The sequence below is a fragment of the Marmota flaviventris genome, chromosome 12 (genome assembly GCF_047511675.1).
Source record: "Marmota flaviventris isolate mMarFla1 chromosome 12, mMarFla1.hap1, whole genome shotgun sequence".
Taxonomy (NCBI): Eukaryota; Metazoa; Chordata; class Mammalia; order Rodentia; family Sciuridae; genus Marmota; species Marmota flaviventris.
This window is the reverse complement of record NC_092509.1, coordinates 19,555,433-19,581,607: the sequence shown is the minus strand read 5'-3', so window position 1 is coordinate 19,581,607 and position 26,175 is coordinate 19,555,433.

Genomic DNA, 26,175 nt, shown 5'->3' with positions numbered 1-26,175 from the left:
TCCAATCATCCTTTCTTGTGCAGACAGGAAATATGTGCACCATGAGCAGAACAAGGACAGATATCAAGAGCAGAGGAGGATCCCCATCTAGTCTCTGTATGCATTTTGAGGCTACACCTCTGTCTGAATGTTCATGGAGATGCAGAAAGACCAGAGAACGCTCAGACTCTTGATTTACAAGCACATCAGAGCCTGTGCATCTAAATGAGTCTGATCCTTTTAAAATACTCAGTTACCTACTTGAATTCAAGAGACTTAACTCGAGTGGCTTTTAACTATTTGTGGAAACCAATTCTGGTTTTCAAGATAGTGACTTTCTATCATTGAGAAAAATCAGAATAATGTTCTAAGAGTCCTAAAAATAGTCTTTAAAAAAAACCTCCAAAAGTTTTGGCTGATTCTTTGTGAATGTGCTACATCTCAATAGGACAATTGAAAATAGCCTATAGTCTTCCCAAGTGATTTGCAATTCGAGAGTTGGTTATTTCATAACTGAATGAAAGTCAGGGTTCCTCTGAAGCAAAACTCAGTGTTAGACTGTCCTGAAGATAGAAAACATCACACAGGAAATCACTGGTATCCAAACATAACCTGACTACTATGCATAATTTTTTAATGTCAATATTACACTTTTGAGTGGTTTTACAAACATGTATTTTAAAATGTATAATATCAGGTTCACCTTGATAAATGTATACAGTTATATAACTATCCAGGTATCTCCGTGATCAAGAACAGTTCCACTGTCCAAAACGTTTCCTATGACTCTATTACAGTAGATGCTCCTCCAGCACCTGGTCCCAAGTCAACCTTGATCTTCTTTCTGGGACTATGGTTTTATCTTTCATAGAATCTCATATGAATGAAATAACAGGAGATGTACTTCTAAAGCTTGTCTTCTTTAACTTAGCATAATGTTCTTGACATCCATCAATGCTGTGGTATGTGTCACTGTTTACCCCTTTCTGTTGCTAGGTAGTATTCTATCACATGGGTGCTCCATTCATCAGTTGATGGACATTTGGGTTGTTACCAGTATTGGACTATTAAGAATAATGCTGCTACAAAAACCTTTGTATATATTTGTACAAGTGCAATCGTATCCCCTATATATAGTTTTAATTTTTTGCATTTTCAGTTACAAGTAGTCATACCATAGTATGAAAATATTAAATGGAAAATTCCAGAAATAAACAACTCAGGAGTTTTAAATGGCGTGCCATTTTGAATATTATGATGAAATCTTGGGCTGCCCTGCTTGCTTCCTGCATGAAGCGTGAATCATCTCTGGCCAGCATTTCCTCTCTGTTTACACAACCCACCTGTCAGCCACTCAGTAGACATTGTGGTTGTCAGATCAACTGCTGTGGCTTTGTGGAGCTTGTGCTCAAGTAACCCTTATTTTTTAATTTCATTTTTTATTGAATCATTTTAGTTATACATACTATGAGAATAACATTTTGACATAGTCACAAAAGCCTGGGATATAATTTGCTCAAATTTGGTCCCCAGCACTTCCTCCCTCACCCCCACCATACCCCTGCTCTCCTCCCACTACTCTGCTGATCTCTCTGCAATTTATTATAGTGTCTTTTTCATTAGTGTCTTGTGGATATACTTGATGTTGGGATTCACTGTGCTACATTCATGTTTGTAATAAGAAAGTTTGGTCAGATTCATTCCACAGTTCTCCTCTTTTTCCTTCCCTCCTTCCTCCCCCTCCATCCCCTTTGTCTATTCTACTGATTTTTCCTTTATTTTGATGAAATTCCCCCCCCAACATTTTCCCCCCCTTTTCCTCCTCTTTCTTCTCCAACCCTCTTTATTTTGGATTAGCTTCCACATATCAGAAAAAGACATTCAACCTTTGACTTTTGGGGACTGGCTTATTGCTTTTAGCATGACAGTCTCTGGTTCCATCCATTTACCAACAAATGCCATACTTCATTCTTCTTTCTGGCTGAGTAAAATTCCATTGTGTATATGTACCACATTTTCTTTATTCATTCATCTGTTGAGGGGCACTTAGGTTGACTCCACAGCTTAGCTATTGAGAATTGTCTTGCTATAAACATTGATGTGGCTGTGTCACTGTAGTATATTCATTTTGAAATCCTTTGGTTATATACCAAGGAGTGGAATAGCTGGGTCATATGGTAGTTCCATTCCTGCTTTTTTGAGGAATCTCTATCCTGCTTTCCAGAGTGGTTGCACTAATTTGCAGTCCCACCAACAATGTATAAGTACACATTTTTCTCCAAATCCTCACGAACGTTTATTATTATTTGTATTCTTGATAATTGCCATTCTGATTGGAGTGAGATGATCTGCTTTTTGGAAGGGTGTGTGGTTGTGACTGTAAGGTGCATGCCTGTATATGTGTGTCATCTTGGAACAAGAAACAGAAGAAGAAGAATTGTCATACAGCAGGTAACACATGTCAGGAAATGTACTATAACTTGTTTGTATCTGCTTTCTCTGTTTCATTGAAAAGGATGATCAAACAAAAGTGCAGTGATTTTTAGAACCCATACTTTCAAAAACAAAGAATATTTACTGAGGTCTGGAATAAGAAAATCCGACATGTGTCTCCAGAATCAGCAGAACATAGTCATAGATGTGGTCCTTATTCAGGTATTAAGATCAGCAAGGATGCACCCACTTTCTAAGTAACAATTGAGAGAGACTCTAAGGGCCAAGGTTATGCAGCATGGGGAGGGTCATGCTCCATGAGTACCAGAAGCCACAGAGCGTGCAGTATTGGAAATGGGTGAGTGCAACAAGGAATGCACCCAGGCCCTTTGCCTCCCATCAGCCTGGGCTTCTGAGCATCTTGTATCACTTCCCATCCCTACTGTCCTAACTCTCCTGCATTTCTTTTACCATCACAGTTGTTCTTACTCCACCCAGACTTACAAGATGTAACCTACTCTGAGTTTTTCGTTCTCCCCTTCAACTTAAAAATATTTCTTTACAGACCCACACATCATATCTTCATTTGCAGAGTTTACACAGCTCAGGTATCTAACTCCAATCTGTCACAAAGATTCTCTACGCACTTCTGCAGCTCAACTGTGCCTTTGAGAGATGTGACTAGGAGGGGGAGCCAATCCTGGGTCACATTTAAGGTATTCTGCAACTACACAAGTTTAAGATACAGTGAAGATCAAGTTTAAGTAAGGTTTTCTTTACTCACAGCCAGTGTTCCATGTCAGGTCCTTTCTGAGATTCAAGGTTTCTGTGGGTGACTTTGGGTAGAGGAATCCCCCACAACCTCCCCAAACTCTTCTAAAGATAGTACATTCTCAGGTCCAGTGACCCACCTGACCTCTTTACAGCCCCCCTCCACAGGAGTCAGACCTGCCTTGAGTCCACTTTCCCAGCCTATCCCTGCTCCTTCCCCAGTCTCCATCTCAGGTATGGCCCCACATACCTCCTGCGTGGCTATCCATGTTTTAGCATCTGCTTTTAGAAAATCACAGTCTAATCAATTGTACAGCTAGATTTTTAAAAAATATAAGTTGAGAATAAATGTTACCTTTTAAAAATAATATCTGATATATTTGCATGCATTTCTAACATTTGTTTGATGTAGTCCTTATCATTTATGATTATCCATTTACAGGAAATTTTTATTTTTATTTTTTATTTTTTTCTACTTTTGGACTTTCTATGGATTGAGGAAATATTCTGCCTTTTCACCTCCACTGATTTGGAAGTTACAGAATCTAGTTCCCATCTCCTCCTTGGATTCCAGTTACATCTTGAGAGAAATATTGACTGTGTTTCCTATGATGCTTATAGTTCTCATTAAACATCCATCTTTTCTTCTCTCACAGTTATTGTAACTTCAGATTGTGGATGAACTCTTTGGAAGCAAAGATTGCCCTGTTCCCTCACTAGACGTCTCTCTAATCCTACCCCATCCATCACCAGTTCTCTCTACATGTAGCTTCCCTGTTTCTTTCCATCTATGGACCACCTACACTTATTTGATCTTTAAAGATGATCTTTGGTCTTCCTTACCCACTGGTCACCCATGCTCCTTCTCTGTCTAGTGTCCTAAGGAGTCTGCAGTGTTGATGGGCATCCCATTGCAAGTCCTCACCAGGCAAATGATATTCATGCAGCACTAGATCCTTAGAGTCAGTGACTAGAGAATTCACCACTGGATCTGAGGAGAGTTGGTCACCTTGGATCTGTAGGTCTCACTTCCCCTTCTGCCATTGCTGCATATAGCTCATATGAATCTGCATGAGGCTGGACATGAGTTGCACTTCTAGGTCTTTAGAGACTTCTCTAACAATATTCTGCATTTTGCCTGACATTCTTCTCTCCAGAAGAACTTTGGGTCTTTTCTCTAGGACCAATCTAACCAACAAGACTTAAAAAAATCACTTTACCATAATCTCTTATAAACTCCAAGTTGGCATCCTCATTAAATGCTAGTGTTTTATTTAAACAATGATAACAAGGTCCTGAGAATAAGGGATTGGAGAATGGCAAAGCCTAGAATATTCTCTGAAAAAAAAAATTCCCTTTAGAAAATGATGGTTCCGTTTGGCACCCACAACTATAACCCAATCTGTTCGGCAAACATAAAGTTTTTTTTTTTTTTTTTTTTTTTGCTTTTCCTAAGAAAATTCAAATGAAGAATTATTTTAGAGAAGTATGACTAAATCTGAAAAGCAGAGTCTCCTTTCCCCAAAAACTGTGTTACTTAACTCTTAACAACTGTCACAAATTAAGTACTATTTCTTGATTCTTATTCTCAAATTCTTTTTTTTAATAGAGTCATGGTAATCTCTTTTCTCCTGAAATATTCCTTATGAAAAACAAGTGTGCTTTATGGTAAGTTAAGACTCATAATGGAAGATCAAGTGTCTGGTATGTCAGAATTTGGGTTCCATGTCACAGTAATGAATGAATGCTAATGAGAAGAATGCAGAAGATGGTCTCACTTTTATTTTGTTTTATTTTTTTTTTGATTTGTTACAAAGGAATACAAACTCATCTTTTTTCCCAGAAGGGTAAAATATCATTTTTTTCTACCCTAAATCATGCTCAAGCAGCCTCTTTGCCATTTGGCCGGCTTACCACTATTACGGATACCAATTCTCAGGCTTACCTGGACCCATTTCTGAAGGCACCATTGTCACATGAAACTTCTGTGAATAAAATCTGTATGCTTTTTATGTGATTAATATCTTTGTCAGTTTTTTTTTTATCCTCTTAGACACATCCAGAAACCCTAAGAGGGTCAAAGAAAACCATTTCTTTTTCTACACCAGCTTCTTCCAAAGACCCAGAAATTAGAGACCCCAAATTTTCAAGGTGAATCTGGGCTGTGGAGAACCATGGATGAAATTAAGCACCTTGAGCAAGGAGCATCTCCCACAATGCCCTCTGCTGGATGAAGCTCTCTCTGGAAAGATAGGAGTGAACCTTCCAAGCAGGTCATACCACACCATCATTCTCAGAATCTGTCCCCATGCTTCTCTGATGGGGTCTGCACTTTCGGTCACAAACAAGACATGCTAGCCATGCTCTTGTTGAATACTCCTTTAGGGAAAAACAAGGCCCAGGAAAATTCCCAGAGAAAATGGACGCTGGGTCACTGGCTCTATGTGGACATGGTAGACTCAGACAGCATCAGGGGCCAGCACAGCTCTACATGAGATCCAGCTGAGCCTAGGGGTGGTCTATGTGCCTGGTGGGAAGGGACAGGACAGCTCTTGGGACTAAGTAGATGTTAGGGCTGTTTCTGGGGAAGTAGTGCCAGGGTGCACAAGGAACCTGAAGATGCCAAAAGCAAACCCCAGGGATTTCTGGGGAGTGAGGAAGAGCTACTGGAGAGGATCAGGGTCCTGTCCACCAGGCCTGGATCAAGGGCCCACACCAGTTCCAGAGAAGACTAGGGAATGATGAGTAGACAGGGGTAGGCAAAGAGCCTCTGACTGAGAAAAACTATAATGGTTTGAAGAGCGGTGTGGTACTTCCATGGGTCTGAGGCTGTTTTCTCTAACAGCGGAAGAGGCTTTCTCTGGATCACACTTCCTAGTGGCAAAGGATGGCGTTGATGTTGGAGTGCATCAGTGTGTGGCCTCTGTCACCCCACATGTTACCTAAACGTTATGAGCTTCTATTTTCTCATTTGTACAGCAAGTGAGAACAGCACTGCTTGCACCCCATAAGATCCATGAAAGGATCAGGTAAAATAAGGCACATGAAGTCCTTAGCCTTCAAGCATCTGCTGTGATTCAGATGCTACACAGGCCACACCCTGGATGGGCCACTTCCTGCCCACCTCTCCCAGACTTCTGCTATCTCCACACATGTTTCTAGGATCCTTCTGACCTCCCCTCACTCTTAGGGGGGTTAATTGGATTATGCTAATCAAGTAATTTTATCCCCTTGGCCACTGGTGAGGAATGAGCAGAAGGTCTAACTTTTTCCCCTGAGAGGATCATCTGAGATAGTTTGGTCACTTTGAGAAGTACACAAAGATGGTGTTCTTCCTTCCAGACTTGAGATGTTTCACTGTGAAAGTGATGCTTGGTGCTGCTACAGATGAGTCCTGAGGATGTCTGGGAGTCCTGAGATGAAAGCCACATGCTGGGAGCAGGAAGAAAAAAAGGGAGAGCATGGTCCCAGAGGGAGCTGGTGGATTCCCCAGCCCTGGGATCACTGGGCTCTGGTTTACCTTTTTGTGACCCCCCTGAAGTCCCCATGTCAGTTAAACTGGTTTTATTTTATTTGAATGTTCTATAATGCCATAGTTTGGTGGCAGTTTTGCTCAGCGTGGTGAAGTGTTCTCACTGGGGGCTGACATTTCAAGACAACCAGAGAGGAGACTGATCAAAAGATTTTATTTCTTTTAATATTAAAAGCAATGTCCAGAGAGTACTCTAGTCACTCCCCCCCCCCCCTTGTTGCTTTAAGACTCTTTCTGAAGGTAGGAGCCTTGAGCCATCCAGCTGACAGGGGCCATCCTAAAGTTGTTCCCTCATATACAAACATCTGCATGGAGGCTGCCTGCTGCCTTTGGGGTGCTGTTTCCACTAGCTGCAGGGAGTTGGTGCTCTGCCATTTTCACACTTACCTGGAAGATTTGAGGCCAGGTTGCAATTCAGTAGCAACCTCCTTGACTTCATTTGTGGGGTAAGATGACAAACCTTGTCTAAGGTACTTTTTTCCCCTGTGCATTCACACTACCCAACTTAGTAGAAAGGGAAACACAAAACTTGAACCTCCTTCTGTAGGAAAAACACTGCAATTGTTCCAACTAATCCTAGCCTGGGACTATCATTATATAATGATGCCAGGGAGCGCAGCCTCATCTTGAATGTCCTGGAAGGGTCTAGGCCATCATGGAAGCCCCATGTGCTTGTCACCAGAGCTGTAACCAAACAGGCCCTTCATAGAGTCAGAGAGACTGGGAATATTACTTCACATAATAAAAGGGGGCTCTCCAAGGCTCTTCCAGTTACTTTTTTATTTCAATAATTTGCACCCCAAAGAATACACTGTTGGTTCACTTTTATGGCCAATCATGTTATTTTTTATTATACTCTTAGTTTTTCTACCCAAAGTCTTGTAATCTTGGAAAAGCAAGACATATCTCATATGTCTGAAACACTTCCAGGAAGATTAATATCTGAAGAAATTATCATAAGAGTATGGAGGTTCTCCCACCTCTGTTTCCTGTGCCACCAAGTGCAATAAGCAATTGCCCAAACATGCATGTCACATTCAGCCTTTGGGTTTAAGGAGAGTCAAATCCTTGTCAGGCAGATGGGTCTGGGACAGGAGGAAAGGTTGGAGATATCTGCATCCACTGCAGGATGATGACAGAGCCCACCGTCTGCAGCTGACCTCAGGTTCTATGTGCAACATAGGCAGGTGGCCGGCAGCTTTGGGCATTGTCATGAAAATGCATGCAGGTTTGTATGTGTGTATGTGTGTGCATGCATGCACGTGTGTGTCACGTGTGCATGTGTGCACGTGTATGTGTATATATGTGTGATCGTGCTCTGGGTGTTTATTCCATCAGAGCAATTTTACAGATAACAGTGAATCTGTCACATCTGAGAACAGTGATGGCATCCTCCCATGAGGGCTATATAACACCTTCCAGCCAGCCTCAGTGCAGTGAATTCTGGAGAACGCCTGTAGAATTTCTTAAAGATGCTATGGCCAGTGAACTCCAGGCAGCTTCACTCTTTCCTTTCAAGTAGAACTAGGTGTCAGGAGCTGGTGACACAGACTTGAAGCTGAGTGCTTGCAAAGTGCTTGTGATGTAATTTGATGACAATGACTTCAAGACTCACAGAATGCAGTGCAATTAAGACAGAGACTGTAGGGGTAGCAAAACCTCTTCTGAACTTGAGCCAGTCTGATGGATCAGAAGAAATTTCACAGGGTACTGGAGAACATCCAGGACCACGGAGGGAAAAAAGAGAAAGGGGGAGAGAACAAGAGAGAAAGAGAAGTGGGGAGAACAGCATGCATGGAGGAAACTCAGGCAGGGGGTCTCTGATGGATGGTTCCTTCTGGCTACCTGTCCTACTGCATGCAAGTGGGGAAAGCTAGTACTAGACTGCAAAGGGCATGTCCTAGTTTCTGGGTAAAGGTTGAAGATATAAAAAAATAATATTTATCCAAAATGTAATTGGGTGTTTTTTTTTTCTTCCTTCTCCCTTTTGATCAGTTTCTGCCATAAGATTATGTAGACTCCTCAAATGTGCCTTTCTTTCACTGGAAACTTCCTGAAAATTCCACCTTCCATCTGTCTTGTGCAATGATCCTCAGACACACTCTGCACCTCACTACTCTATCCTTCATTTACTTGATATTAGCAGCAACCAAAGCCTTAGTCCCATTGCTCTCTTCAGGCTCGTTAAAGGGAACAATTTGCCTTGCTAGTAATTTGTTTGAAGAGTTCTAAGATTCAAATTGCTTCTTTCTAGTAAGTGTACAATCTAAATCATCACCTGAACACACATGCCCAATTGTACATGACACATTGATTACTATAAAGCCCAGCATGTCATTTTTTTTTTGTTGTTTTATCAATAGGAAGACTGGATTTCAACTGAATAATGTTATATTTGTGGAAAGTCAGCCACACTATTTTTTAAAGAAATATTATCTCCTAGTAGCTAATGATGGCCTCACTGGTTTCCACCCCCGCTACTCAAGAAAAAGACACGATCCACAAATTGAATGATTTTCTCTTTAACACAGAGTAATCTGTCTTCTCCTGAATAAATTGCATTCAATTTTTCTTGGCATAATGGCTTCCTCTATAGATGAAATGAGCTTTTTGTATTTATGAAAAATGTGTATAATGTTGGCTTCTAGCTGAGATAACAACTTTTTGAATTCAAATATTGGTAGAGTGCATGTAAAACAGCAGCTAGTAATTAATAGGGTATTGATCGGTCCAGCCTTACCTAATCATAGACTGTATAATAAATCATAAGGTGTTTTGCAATTAGGAAAATCCATACTAAATAACAAAGTGCTGTTATCTTAGTAACCTTAACAGGTATGGAGTAATGCATCATGGAATAATTGCTGCAGTATAAGTGTACCTGTTTAGAATGGCTCTCTATTTATCACATGCAACCAACCTCTTGTTTTCATAGAAACTGCTGTACTGGCTAAAGGGCACTAGTGAAATACGTACCTAATATCCCCAAAATGCTTGTTTCTCCTCCAGGAATTTTCCATATTGTCAACTACTAGGAGAGCCTTCTCCTCCATCGGCTCACAGGTAGTGATTAAAGGGTCCATTATTTCAGTAGTTTCCACGGGTATCGCAACATTTATATAGCTTTCAGCATTTCCATTACCATCCCCTAATAAATGACCAGGTATAAAGCAAAATTGAACAAGCTAAGGACAAAACTGGCATAAAAAGATTTCAGCCTGAGAGTAGGTATGTTTTTATGAAGAGAATTTCCCATTTATTTTTAAAATATATAGAATATTTATTTACACTCACAATCTACTACTCTCCAGGAAAAAAAATATGGAAGAGATTTGTGCTACTCTTCTTTTTCATTTTTGCTTACATTGCTTCTAAAAAAATAAGACACTAAAACCTTTTATCTTGAATGACTCTGAACACGTTTTTTTTCTTCCATGACATGCTTTAACTTATACCTACAAAAAGTGAAAAGAATATGAACTTAACTAAGTTGGTATCATTACATGATTAAACTTTGATGACATATTTTGGAGCTGGAAGGGATCTTGAGGTCATTTGTGAGATGAGGCAACTGAGGATGCCCATCAATTTCCAAGGTCATTGGTCAATGTGAATTACTCACTTGAAATTCAAACTTAAGGCCCACAAGTGCTAGCCTTACACCCAGCTCTCCATCCATATGGCTGCCCCTGTGTAATGCACACTATAGCACTTACACGCCTAGACTGAGACCTGCAAGTCCTAAATTTCATCACCCTCTCCTCTGCTCTGTGCTTAGTGGATCTTTCCACTGACTCAGTTGCAATGCGACCTAAAGCAGAGCATGTTGGAGGTAACCTCCAAAGGCACATTGAAGCCCTGGTAATCACTCTCATTACCGATGCCAACTGAGTGTTACCAGGTACAGGTATTGTACGCACATGGTTTCAGGCTAGTGGCATCAGTCTGAGCAAAGCACCACAGACTAGAGAAAGGAGCCCAGGTTGACCTCCAGGAAGCCCCATTAGTCAAGCAGCATGGCGCCAAGCCCTGGGCTCATGCGACTGTGCCAAGATGAAGTCAGTTTGCTTCAAACACCATGCATTTTCTTAACTAGTTCAAGTGTTTGTTTTCATTAAATGGCCCCGTCCTCTCAGTGACTTAGTTCCCATTTTTCCTGCCAGTTCTTTCCTTTTGTTATTCTGATTTGCCAGCCTTTGACACAGAGCCAATATAGAAACATGAATTATCCAAATTGTTCCTTTATTCAAGACACATATAACCATTTTTTAACTTCAGCATAAAGTGTATTCATTGATTTAAACAAATCTATTAAAAACATTGTATGAATCAGTGGCAGTAGTAACACTGTATTGTGAACTTGAAAGAGTAGATTTTAAATCTTATTAGAGAAAATGATAGTATGTGAGGTAAGGAAAATGTTCATGATCTTGTTTTAGCCATTCCTACCTATGTACATGTTTCAAAATATCAAAGCATAAACTCCAATTGGTTCATTAATCATGAGGAATGTACCATACTAATATAAGATATCCATAACAGGGGAAACTGAGTGTGGGGTACCCAGCGTTTCTGTAAAACTATTCTACAATTAAAAACTCATCAAAAAGCAAAAAAAAAAAAAAAAAGAACCAATATGCTGAATGAGAGAAGAGCCCATGTTATATGATTCCATTCCTGCTGAGAGTCCACAAGAAGGAAATCTGAAAGGCATATAGTAGATGACTGCTTAGGACTCATGGGGTTTGGGGACAGGGAAATAGGGTGGAAATAGTTTGTGTATACAGGCTTTCTTTTTTTAGATGATGAAACTATTCATATTCTAAAAATTGTGATGATGGTTGCCCATATCTGTGAATGTACTAAAAATGATTAAATTATACATTTTCATGGGGTGAATTATATGGAATGGGAATTATATCTCAAGAAAACTGCTAATAAAAATGTTATAACCTAATTGAAGTTCATACAGCACTATTGAAATGTACAGGGCCAGTAATGAGTCCTTTCAGATGAGTGTTTTCAAAGGGCCAATAAAATAAGCACTAAATATGAGTCTTCATTACATATCAATATTCAAAGGAATAGATTCTAGTGAAAATATGGTCACTCAAATCTCCTTTCTGTTGCATAAGTCTATGCAAATTTAAGGACTGGATGAAAAGCAAATCAATATGCTTTTTTAAAAAGTTTAATGACGACATTAAATCACTTTATTATGAAGGTTTACAGAAAAAAAAACAGTGCACATAAAGTATATTTTATTGATTATGCTAAACATAGAGCCTCTGGCACCATCTAGTTATTTTGCATTTTAAGGTGGAAGGCTAAACAATTTAATTTATAACTTAGGAAGATTTAAGAATTGACATGCTTGATCTGTGAATGGCGTTTAATATATCAGTCTATACTTCAAAGCAGAAGACAGGAAGTGGGGCAGATATGCTCTGGGATGGGTATTTCCCATGAGCTGCTTAAATCTTCTCTCCTACTCCACACCCAGCATGGAGCTTTGCTGGCATCTCAGAGGTTTGGTGTGTTTGATTCCTTATTGTTTCTTTTGCTCTCTAGAGATGCTCTCCTGGCCACCACTGTCTCCATCCACCCTTGTCTTCCTCCCTTCTGTGGCTCCATTTACTGTTCCTTCCCACCTCTCCCATTTCTGTTTATTTTTTCCACCAGTCACTTCCCCCAGCCCAATGAGACTGAACCTAGATGTACATATCATATGTAGTGATTAAAATTTGATCCTCAAGCCTAACATTAAGAGAAGCTGAATTGGAAATTTCATATTTCTACAAGGCAGTCATTCTCACATAGTAACCACTTCCTCCCCTGGACCAGCCTAACGTGAGAACTTATTAGAATGCCAACTCACAGACCTCACCACACTACCCCATTATCGCACCACTGCATCGAAACCTCTAAGTTGGATCCAACAGCTGCATTTGAACAAAATTTCCAGGTACATACAATGAGAACCATGGATCTAAGAAAAGACAAAGACCATTTTGAGAGGGTTGGGTTTTTATAGTTTTTGTTTTCTTTTTTCTTATTCCCTATCCTCACTCCACTGCCATTTGAACACTCAAAAAAAAAAAGCAGGGGACACTATGCTATGAAATACTTCCTAAGGTGGCGGAGAGGGTAGGCCATTCATGTCTCCTTTCTCAAATATGGCGCTCACACCTGTTGAGCAAACCCAGTTTTGTAGATCTGGGATGACACCCAGGACTGCATTTCTGACATGTGCCCAGGTAGCGCTGCTGGATCTGACCCAAGGACCATATGCATTGGTCTCAATGAATGTGTTCCTTGCCCCTTGGTTGATCCAATTAACTTCTGTGTCTTTGTGCTCAAAATTCATCCTCTTTAACTTCTCTGTATTATGTGCTGATGAGGTGTGTTGCTATTTACCCTATTAATATTTGTAAAATTCTCTTTTTTTCCTTCTTGAAACACATCTAAGACAATGATGTGACTATCCTCTCCAATCTCCAGATGGCATTCATGTCACATGCATTTCTTGTAATTCATTTAGCAACATGAAAACAATTCGTTATGCAAACAATAGTGACGTTACCAGCATACAGGGTCTACACTGGACACATATCTTCCCACCTATCATCTCCTTCATCGTCATGATGCTCTCTGGGATAATCGGTGTTTTCATCCCGAGTGACTAATAATGAGTTATGATCAAGAAAACTTGAGACAACACAAATATTTGATGTCAGAACTATAACTAAAGTCAGCTTTTCTAGCTCACTGTTGCTAATTCTGTAGCATAATAGTCACGTGTTTTTTTTCCTACTGAGACTATGGATTCACTCAGTGCTGCCATTTGCAAACTCACATGTGGGCCACTTAAATGGTGTCTAATTAAGAACTTAATTGTTTCTAACTTTGAATATGTCAAATCTGCCACCTAGGAGTGAAATAATAAATCAACTCATAGAATCAAGTAAAAACTGTGTAATTTTTTCCACAACTCATTTAAGTAAGCATGTATTGAGAACCTGTTTCCTATGATGATAAACACTTTTGAAGATACAGGGATGACCAGAGCATGATTTCTAACTGCTAGTCACTTGCAATGTGGGTGGATAGAACAGGTATAGTGAAGGAAGGAGCCCAGGGTTACCATTGCGTTGTGAATCTACCCTCGTTAATGAAAATACTTGCAAACTGTATTATGCACTTAATTAAGAACTAGCTTTATTCTTGTTTTACAGGTTTAAGAAATTAAAAGTTAAATAAAACTGCTGATGTGATATACAGTGTTATTTTATCTCTCTACCCTGGGGTCTCTTATACTATCCTATCTTGTACATGGCTCTACTTAATAGTAATAGAAGTCACACTTGGGTATTGAAAAAAACAAAAACTTTCCCCTCTAGAATTTGCACAGGAAAATCCCTGAGGGAATGATATTTTCTACAACCTAGTCATTGCCCTATCTGGACCCAACAAGTTACTCTGCACAGTAATTAAGTAAGCACAACAGGCAAATTCAGACTTCAAGAGTGTGGGTTTTATGATTACAGATGTTCTCCGCATAGTCTGTTCAGCAGTTCCTTGGGTCATAAATGTTTAATTTTTAATCTATTTTTTATCGGTTTTGTGTGATGCAGCCTCCTAGTATACCAAAAGAATTTTTACTAGTGCACTTTATAAGCAGGAAGTTTGCAATAATAAAAGTTTTAGTAAAATAAAATAAGCTGTATTCCCTCAAGAAAATGAGCATCATTTTAGTTCAAAACACAGGTTAATGTCCTTGTTATGGAACAAGCACTATACAGATCTCATTTACAGCATTGTTTGTGAGTGACAGTCTATTTGTGAAGGCAATGTCATCCTGGGGCATCACAGGACTTACATTGCAGATGTATTGTTGGAAGCACCTTGAGTTACATCATCTATTTGCACTGCAAATGTCCTTTGAAATGATTCAGGAACTCAAAACAATAGTGGGTTCAGGATTTATTTGCTTTTTACTACTCAAACAGCTGCCCCACTTCTCAGGGGACCTTGTAAGAGAGACAATATGTGCAAATGAAAGGTAAATTGTTGGTAAAATGCCACAAAAGAAGACTGACAACCTCGCCTCTGACATCCAGTCTACATGTTTACTGATAGCTATAAGCCTGAATCTGAGTAGCCCTAAAAACATCACTGCCGGAAGCCATCTGTGAACTGTGAGTGAACTAAAATGATGTTGAAGCCATTAGGCAGGAAAGTCTGGTACCTGGAACTCCCAGCAGCAACCCTGATGGTTTGAGAACGCTTGATTCATGTGGCTTCCTACCCAGCTCCATCACAAGTTGAGCACAGCACTGGAGATGGAGTAATCCACTGAAGCCACACAGCCCCCCCCCCCAGAGATGGGTGTGGCTTACCAAAATGCCAATCTCTGCAAGACCCCTGCCACACCTAGAAGTAAGCACCAAGACTCCTCCCACTGAAACTTCATCCCTGCCTTTGATGTATTCCCCCTTAAATAGAGAATCTGGGGTCATTTGTTCAGTTGTTCGGTTCCAGCACTTATTAGGACTGGAAGACCTCTCAGGGCTCCCCTTTTTAGATCTAATTTCTGTATCTGTCTCTGTTTCTTAGTAATTATTTCTGACTTTTTATTTCTCAGGCAGCTCACAACTCTTGAGCAGGAATCTACCCTGGTGGGGTGCTTGTCACCTCATAATACATAATCTTTGCAATGCACTGTGGGTTTGAAACCTTGAAGCAAACTTTTCAGGTGGGTAGCTTTCTTTAACATGTAACATGACAATTTAAAAATGAAGCCCATGTCTCCCATTTAACTTTGCATTTGCCAAATGACTTTCTCAGTCCATTCTTTTGGGAAGATTGCCCAATCTATAAAGCAAACTCATTATCACCTTGGTGAAGGCAGACATATTGAAAGTGAAAGAGGCAGGAAATGCAAAGCAATTTCAGGAAAGGAGTTAATAAGGGCAAATTGTGGCCAAGCCCCAAAGGTTGAAACCCCCCAAAAACAACAACAGATGATCCACGGTAGAGTTGCACTTGGACTTGTCCCACTACTGCCACCTGATTGCTTTGTCCTTCCAGCTCAGAACCTCTCTGGACAGCACAGACCCTCGTACTGGCTGCCATTCCCTACACAGCATCTCCTGATCAAGTCCAGAGTTGGTTTCACAAGAACAAAATGAACCCTCTTGCTTTGAACTAACAACATGCTTCATTCCCTAGGTTTCCTAAAATTGAAAAATTACACTAATTCTATGACCAGTGTGGATTTTCTGGTGTACTTTGCCCTCTCCAGCTGTGAAACCATGGCCATGTTTACCATACGTACAGGGCTAATTCAAGTGTGAGTGTGGAATCCTTTTGCTATGGGGACTTTCTCAGAGGCTCATGTGCCTCCACTGAATGACGAAATGTGGTCTGTTCTCTGTAGAGTCCCATCAGGTTTGTGCCTTTCCCTCTGCCAGTGGTTCACAGTGGAGACTACTTTTAAAACTGACTAACCTATAGAAATTTTAGACACTGTGAATAAAAATACTTGGTACTTATCTTACAACACTTGATCAACTTATAATTTATAAATAATCCTTACAACTCTGGAAGAGGAGACTGAGTTTCAAAAGATCTCCATTTGAATTTCAGCTTATCCTTTGTTGGACAAGTTTATTGAGGTTGTTGAGTCTTGGTTTCCTCTTATTTCTCTTTTTTTTCCTTTTTATTGGTGCATTATAATCATACACAACAGAAGGACTTGTTACATATTTATATATACACTCAATATAACAGTATAATTTGGTAAATTTTATTCCCTAGTACCTCCTCTCTCCCCTCCACTCCTTTCTCACACAGGTTTCCTCCTTCCACTACACAGATCTCCCTTCTATTATCGTGGGATCTCTCCCACCAATACCACCCTCTTTCCTCTCTAACTTCAACCTATTAGAGAAAACATTCAATCCTTGACTTTTTGAATTTGACTTATTTCACTTGGCATGATGCTCTCTAGTTCCACCCATTTACCAGCAAATGACAAAATTTCATTCTTCCTTCTGGCTAAAAAAAATTCCACTGTGTATATATACCACATTTTCTCATCCATTCATCCACTGATGGGCACCTAGACTGGTTCCATATTTCGGCTATTGTGAATTATGTTGCTGTTCAAATGGGTATGCGTGTATTGCTATAATGTGCTGACATTAATTCTATAGTATATATAATGAAATGGTACAGCCAGGTGATATGGTGGTTCCATTTGTAGTTTTTGAGGAAACTCCATACTGATTTTCACAGTGGTTGTACTAATTTACAATCCCACCAATAGTGTAAAATTCTATTTCCTCCTTTGTCTTCCTATAAACATCTGTGAAATTGCCTGAAACAGAGGTGGGACTCAGAGTAAGTGTGACCCACTTGAATCTACCACTCCCCTTAAGAAAAGGGAGATTTCACCACTGGCTTAGAAAGACCATGCAGCCAAAAAACATGGGACTCATGCTGAAGGAAAGGTTCTCCATAGGCTGAACCCATTTTTGAGGACTGTGAGGTCAAACCCATTTGTATAATATTTTTTTCCTCCCATTCTTTTATGAATGTGTGGAGAATGGCTACACAGGGGCTACATGATGTATGCAGTCACAAGAAACTGAATAGAGAGGCAGAGATAAAAACCCACCTGGGAGGAAACGGGAAGATGGCGGCGAAGGGAGTGCATTACCCCCGTGTACCGAGTCACTGTGTGGGAGAATGACGAGTTAGAAAGGCTAAAAGCTATCTTGTTAGGAATTTCCAGCAAAATTGGGGTACTCCAAAACCTAGAGGAAGGATTTCCATCGCACGAGGATCAGCTACGGGGGCTCAAACGCAAGAGAATTGTCCGCACGGAGGGTCACGCTGCTTATTCAGCAAATCGCCCCGTGGCTAGAGTCTGTGGCGCGCGCTGGGAAACTAGGAGATAGCAACGCAAAGATACAGCGCTGCAGTTTCCGCGGGCTTCTGCCAGCTGTGCAATCACTGTACTAAGTGCTGAATTCTGGGTTTGAGACAGGGGAAGGAAGCGGTCCAATTCGGTTCTCCACACCAGTCAGACCACAGAGGAAGCCAGCGGCCACCATCTTGGAGAGCTGACGTCACCATCCCTGTTTTCGACTGATCGCAGCTCATTCAGCCATAGAACAGGTAATTTCAGGCTGCCATTCGCCTGCAGCTCGCAGACAACTTACTCAGGCTCAGTGCCAATTAACCCGCGGAAACTGCTTCTTGGAGCCTGCTCCTATCAGAACATACACAGAGCACGGAGCAGCCGAATTCCGGCTCCCAGAACTGCTCTGGCCCAGGGCTAAAGAATCCGCAGAAACTGCTTCTCGGTCCGGGTCCTGCTGAATACTGTGGAGGTAAATACCAACCGAGCCTTCATAGGCAGTGGCAACAGGACTGAGACGGGGCTTGTGAGGGCCGGTCAGGACTCACCCGTTGCTTTGGTCACCCAACAAAGGGAACGAAATGCTGCCATTCGCATGGGATACCAACATGGCAGAGATCTGATGTCATCAGAAAGCGGCGGAGGAGAGAACTTCATTGATACCAGCGGCGACAGAAACAGTTGGTCTCCTGGTAAAGAAAGTGAGTCACAAACACCCGAGTCTCTCTCACTTTATCATCAAGCCAGAGGGGCAGAGCATAGCCGCCACCCGCGCCCACAAGGTAGGCAGACCTGCAACCGAACGGCAGAACAGGACCAGTGGCCCGCGGGTGTGGTAGGAGGGGCAGGGCAGAGCCGCCGCCCGCGCCTGCAAGGTAGGCAGGCCTGTGACAGACCGTCGGATCAGGCCCAGCGGCCTGCCAGTGTGGTACACACTTCACCCCAACTGGAGTAGGGGTAGAGCAGAGCCTTCACCCGCGCCCGGATCAGGCCCAGTGGCCCGCCGGTGTGGTAGTCATGTAACCCCAATTGGAGTAGGGGCAGAGCAGAGCCGCCACCCCCGCCCGCAAGGTAGGCAGACCTGTGACCGACCGGCAGAACAGGCCCAGAGTCCGCGGGCGTGGTAGGAGGGGCAGGGCAGAGCCGCCGCCAGTGTCTTCAAGGTAGGCAGACCTGCGGACAGACCGGCGGATCAGGCCCAGCGGTCTGCCGGCGTGGTACACACGTCACCCCAATTGGAGTAGGGGCAGAGCAGAGCCACCACCTGCGCCCGAAAGGTAGGCAGATCTGCGACCGACCAGCGGAACAGGCCCAGTGGCCTGCTGGCACGACAGACACGTCACCCCATTTGGAGTAGGGGCAGAGCAGAGCCGCCGCCCGTTCCCGCAAGGTAGGCAGACCTGAGACCGACCAGTGGAACAGGCCCAGCGGCCGGCCGGGGTGGTAAGCACGTCACCCCAATTGGAGTAGGAGCAGAGCAGAGCTTTCGCCTGCGCCCGGAACAGGCCCCGCGGTCCGCGGGTGTGGTAGACAAGTTACACCAATTGGAGGAGGGGCAGAGCAGAGCCGCCGCCCGCGCCTGCAAGGTAGGCAGACCTGCAACCGACCAGCAGAACAGGCCCAGGAGTCCGCGGGCGTGGTAGACACGTCACACCAATTGGAGGAGGGACAGAGCAGAGCCGCCGCCCGCGCCTGCAAGGTAGGCAGACCGCCGCCCAACCCTGCAAGGGAGACTTTTCAACTATACAAGAGCAATATAAATATATAGGGGGAAAAAATTTTCAAAAACACAACAGTTTCACCAAGCAGAAAGAAACGCAAGCAATATGAAAAGACAAGGAAAGAAAAGACCACAAGCAATGCAGGTCAACTCAACTTTAGAAGAGGTAACAGCTGCAGCAGATGGAATGTCAGATAAAGAATTCAGGATATACATGCTTCAGATGATCTGGGGTCTCAAGGAAGACATTAGACAGCAAAATCAGACAATGAAAGATAACTTCGACAATGAATTACACAAACAAATTCAGGCAGCAAAAGACCAACTATACAGGGAGATAGAGGTTATAAAAAACAAACAAACAGAAATCCTAGAAATGCAGGAAGCAATAAACCAACTTAAAAACTCAATGGAGAATACTACCAGCAGAGTAGAACACTTAGAAGATAGAACATCAGACAATGAAGACAAAGTATTTCAACTTGAAAAGAACATAGACAGCTCAGCAAGACTGTTAAGAAACCATGAGCAGAACATCCAAGAAATATGGGATAACATAAAGAGACCAAACTTAAGAGTCATTGGGATACAGGAAGGTATAGAGCCCCAAACCAAAGGAATGAGAAATCTATTCAATAAAATAATACGACAAAACTTCCCAGACTTGAAGAATGAGACAGAATCCCAAATCCTAGAAGCCTACAGGACGCCGAATGTGCAAAATCATAAGAGATCCACACCTAGACACATTATAATGAAGATGCCCAACATACAGAATAAGGAGAGAATTTTAAAAGCTACAAGAGAAAGGAAGCAGATTACATTTAGGGGTAAGCCAATCAGGATAACAGTTGATCTTTCAACACAGACTCTGAAAGCTAGAAGATCCTGGAATAACATATGTCAAACACTGAAAGAAAATGGGTTCCAACCAAGAATTGTGTATCCAGTGAAATTAAGCTTCAGGATGGAGGATGAAATTAAAACCTTCCACGATAAACAAAAGTTTAAAGAATTCGCAGCTAGAAAACCATCTCTTCAAAACATCCTCAGCAAAACATTACAGGAAGAGGAAATGGAAAATAACAATGAAAACCAACAGTGGGAGGTAGGACAGTAAAGGGGGGGAAAATAATCAAAGAGGAAAACAAACCATGTTTAGTAACAGAAATAAACAAATATGGCTGGAAGAACAACCCATATCTCAATAATGACCCTAAATGTTAATGGCTTAAACTCACCAATTAAGAGACACAGGCTAGTAGAATGGATCACAAAACAAGACCCAACAATATGCTACCTACAGGAGACACATTTGATAGGAAAAGACATACATAGGCTGAAGGTGAAAGGTTGGGAAAAATCATATCACTCATATGGACTTCGGAAACAAGCAGGAGTGTCCATACTCATATCAAATAAAATAGATTTCAAGCCAAAGTTAATCAAAAGGGATAAAGAGGGACACTACATACTGCTCAAGGGAACCATACACCAACAAGACATAACAATCATAAATATATATGCCCCAAACAATGGTGCAGCTATGTTCATCAAACAAACTCTTCTCAAGTTCAAGAGTCTAATAGACCACCATACAATAATCATGGGAGACTTCAACACACCTCTCTCGCCACTGGACAGATCTTCCAAACAAAAGCTGAATAAGGAAACTATAGAACTCAATAACACAATTAATAACCTAGACTTAATTGACATATATAGAGTATACCACCCAACATCAAGCAGTTACACTTTTTTCTCAGCAGCACATGAATCCTTCTCAAAAATAGATCATATATTATGTCACAGGGCAACTCTTAGACAATATAAAGGAGTAGAGATAATACCATGCATCTTATCTGATCATAATGGAATGAAACTGAAAATCAATGATAAAAGAAGGAAGGAAAAATCATGCATCACTTGGAGAATGAACAATAGGTTACTGAATGATCAATGGGTTATAGAAGACATCAAGGAGGAAATTAAAAAATTCTTAGAGTTAAATGAAAACACAGACACAACATATCGGAATCTATGGGACACATTGAAAGCAGTTCTAAGAGGAAAATCCATTGCTTGGAGTTCATTCCTTAAAAAAAAAGAAAAAACCAACAAATAAATGATCTCATACTTCATCTCAAAATCCTAGAAAAAGAAGAGCAAAACAACAGCAAAAGAAGTAGAAGGCAAGAAATAATTAAAATCAGAGCTGAAATTAATGAAATCGAAACAAAAGAAACAATTGAAAAAATTGACAAAACTAAAAGTTGGTTCTTTGAAAAAAATGAATAAAATCGACAGACCCTTAGCCATGCTAACGAAGAGAAGAAGAGAGAGAACTCAAATTACTAGCATACGGGATGAAAAAGGTAATATCACAACAGACACTTCAGAAATATAGAAGATAATCAGAAATTATTTTGAATCCTTATACTCCAATAAATTAGAAAATAGTGAAGGCATCTATAAATTTCTTAAGTCACATGATCTGCCCACATTGAGTCAGGAGGATATAGACAACCTAAACAGACCAATATCAATTGAGGAAATAGAAGAAACCATCAAAAGACTACCAACTAAGAAAAGCCCAGGACCGGATGGGTATACAGCAGAGTTTTACAAAACCTTTAAAGAGGAATTAATACCAATACTTTTCAAGCTACTTCAGGAAATAGAAAAAGAGGGAGAACTTCCAAATTCATTCTACGAGGCCAACATCACCCTGATACCTAAACCAGACAAAGACACTTCAAAGAAAGAAAACTACAGACCAATATCTCTAATGAACCTAGATGCAAAAATCCTCAATAAAATTCTGGCGAATTGGATACAAAAACATATCAAAAAAATTGTGCTCCATGATCAAGTAGGATTCATCCCTGGGATGCAAGGCTGGTTCAATATACGGAAGTCAATAAATGTTATTCACCACATCAATAGACTTAAAAATAAGAACCATATGATCATCTCGATAGATGCAGGAAAAGCATTCGACAAAGTACAGCATCCCTTTATGTTCAAAACTCTAGAAAAACTAGGGATAACAGGAACATACCTCAATATTGTAAAAGCAATCTATGCTAAGCCTCAGGCTAGCATCATTCTGAATGGAGAAAAATTGAAGGCATTCCCTCTAAAATCTGGAACAAGACAGGGATGTCCTCTCTCACCACTTCTGTTCAACATAGTTCTCGAAACACTGGCCAGAGCAATTAGACAAACGAAAGAAATTAAAGACATAAAAATAGGAAAAGAAGAACTTAAATTATCACTATTTGCAGTTGACATGATTCTATACCTAGCAGACCCAAAAGGCTCTACAAAGAAACTATTAGAGCTAATAAATGAATTCAGCAAAGTGGCAGGATATAAAATCAACACGCATAAATCAAAGGCATTCCTGTATATCAGCAACAAATCCTCTGAAATGGAAATGAGGACAAGCACTCCATTCACAATATCCTCAAAAAAAAATAAAATACTTGGGAATCAACCTAATAAAAGAGGTGAAATACTAATACAATGAAAACTACAGAACCCTAAAGAGAGAAATAGAAAAAGATCTTAGAAGATGGAAAAATATACCCTGTTCATGGATAGGCAGAACTAACATCATCAAAATGGCAATATTACCAAAAGTTCTCTATAGGTTTAATGCAATGCCAATCAAAATCCCAACGGCATTTTTTGTAGAAATAGAGAAAGCAATCATGAAATTCATATGGAAAAATAAAAGACCCAGAATAGCAAAAACAATGCTAAGCAGGAAGTGTGAATCAGGCGGTATAGCGATACCAGATTTCAAACTATACTACAGAGCAATAGTAACAAAAACAGCATGGTACTGGTACCAAAACAGGCGGGTGGACCAATGGTACAGAATAGAGGACACAGAAACCAATCCACAAAACTACAACTATCTTATATTTGATAAAGGGGCTAAAAGCATGCAATGGAGGAAGGATAGCATCTTCAACAAATGGTGCTGGGAAAACTGGAAATCCATATGCAACAAAATGAAACGGAATCCCTTTCTCTCGCCATGCACAAAAGTGAATTCAAAATGGATCAAGGAGCTTGATATCAAATCAGAGACACGCCGTCTGATAGAAGAAAAAGTTGGCTACGATCTACATACTGTGGGGTCGGCTCCAAATTCCTCAATAGGACACCCATAGCACAAAAGTTAATAACTAGAATCAACAAATGGGACTTACTCAAACTGAAAAGTTTTTTCTCAGCAAAAGAAACAATAAGAGAGGTAAATAGGGAGCCTACATCCTGGGAACAAATCTTTACTCCTCACACTTCAGATAGAGCCCTAATATCCAGAGTATACAAAGAACTCAAAAAAATTAGACAATAAGATAACAAATAACCCAATCAACAAATGGGCCAAGGACCTGAACAGACACTTCTCAGAGGAGGACATACAATCAATCATCAAGTACATGAAAAAATGCTCACCATCTCTAGCAGTCAGAGAAATGCAAATCAAAACCACCCTAAGATACCATCTCACTCCAGTAAGATTGGCAGCCATTATGAAGTCAAACAACAACAAGTACTGGCGAGGATGTGGGGAAAAGGGTACACTTGTACATTGCTGGTGGGACTGCAAATTGGTGCAGCCAATTTGGAAAGCAGTATAGAGATTTCTTGGAAAGCTGGGAAAGGAACCACCATTTGACCCAGCTATTCCCCTTCTCGGTCTATTCCCTAAAGACCTAAAAAGAGCATGCTACAGGGACACTGCTACATCGATGTTCATAGCAGCACAATTCACAATAGCAAGACTGTGGAACCAACCTAGATGCCCTTCAATAGATGAATGGATAAAAAAAAAATGTGGCATTTATACACAATGGAGTATTACTCTGCATTAAAAAATGACAAAATCATAGAATTTGCAGGGAAATGGATGGCATTAGAGCAGATTATGCTAAGTGAAGCTAGCCAATCCCTAAAAAACAAATGCCAAATGTCTTCTTTGATATAAGGAGAGTAACTAAGAACAGAGTAGGGATGAAGAGCATGAGAAGAAGATTAACATTAAACAGGGATGAGAGGTGGGAGGGAAAGGGAGAGAGAAGGAAAATTGCATGGAAATGGAAGGAGACCCTCAGGGTTATACAAAATTACATACAAGAGGAAGTGAGGGGAAAGGGAAAAATAATACAAGGGGGAGAAATGAATGACAGTAGAGGGAGTAGAGAGAGAAGAGGGGAGGGGAGGGGAGGGGAGGGGGGATAGTAGAGGATAGGAAAGGCAGCAGAATACAACAGACACTAGTATGGCAACATGTAAATCAATGGATGTGTAACTGATATGATTCTGCAATCTGTATACGGGGTAAAAATGGGAGTTCATAACCCACTTGAATCAAAGTGTGAAATATGATATGTCAAGAACTATGTAATGTTTTGAACAACCAACAATAAAAAATTAAAAATAAATAAAAAATAAAAAAAAAATAAAAACCCACCTGTCTTGCATAAAGACAGACTTTAAGGACATTTCCAAAAAAATATAAAACAAAACCATTGTCACTAATTTGGGTTAACATATTTATTTTTATGACAATATTTATTTCCATTAACATATTAATAAGTTTCTTGATTATTATTTTAATATAATATAATAAGTAAATTTAAAATTTTATGGTTTAAATCCTAATTTGACAAAAACAGATAAACATAGGCCACATAACAGTGGCTTTTTGAAAGCTACAATATTTTAAGAGTGTAGCAGGGACCCAGGACCACAAGTTTCAACACCACTGGATTTACACAGTATTTCTGGGGTTCTTGAAAGCATATAAATGAACAAGGGCCATGTTACAAGGCCTATGCTGGGTCACCAGGTCCAGGGGTGGCCAAGGCTGCTGTGTTCCAGTAGCTTCAACTGGAATAGTTCTCCACAAGAATAGAAGATCTCTTCTGATCTTATGCTTTGTGAATGTGGCTACTTGCCTCAGGATAGATGGGTGGACAAACAGAGGGTTACATTCAAGCCCACATGCTGTGGAGCAGCATCCATGGGGAAGAACAACCTGAGTCCTATAAACATCCTTGAGGGACCAGCAGTGGGTGACCTTGAGTTTCCAACTGTTCAAGGAGCATGCTTAGAAGCCAATAAACAAAAGCCCTTCTGCATGCAAGACGAGGGTCAACCAGATTAGTGAAGACAAGCTAGCTCCAGGGTTGGGGAGCCCTGATTATCCTGGCAGCTTGAGAACCCAATTTTCAATATGGGGGGCGGGGGTAGGGTGAAGTCAGGACTTCTATTTTTATTTACATTGTGATTTGTTTTTATCATTTTGTCCTTACTCCTTCAGGGATTAGTGTTCATCACAAAGCAACAGGTCTTATTTCCACCCCTTCTATTTTTCCACTAAAAATGATCAATTTAAATCATTAATAAACCCTGATATGTTGTTTCTTCAAAATTAATTAACATTGATGGGTGCAATGGAGCACACTTGTAATCTCAGTGCCTCAGAGGCTGAGACAGGAAGATCACAATTTCAAGACCAGCCTCAGCAATTTAGAGAGGCCCTGTCTCAAAATTTTAAAAAATGGGGGGAAAAAAAAAACAGGCTGGGCATATGGCTCAGTGTTTGAGCACCCTTGGGTTCAAATCCTGATCCTAAATTAATGATAATAGTTGTTATTATTATTATTTAACTAGAACTGGTCAATAGTAAGGCAGGCTTCAAGATCTTGCCCACTAAATAGATTCGTGTGGAAAATGGCCCAATAAACCCAGGCAGCACCTCAAAGCCCTTCAAGAAGTTCTGAGAAGGAG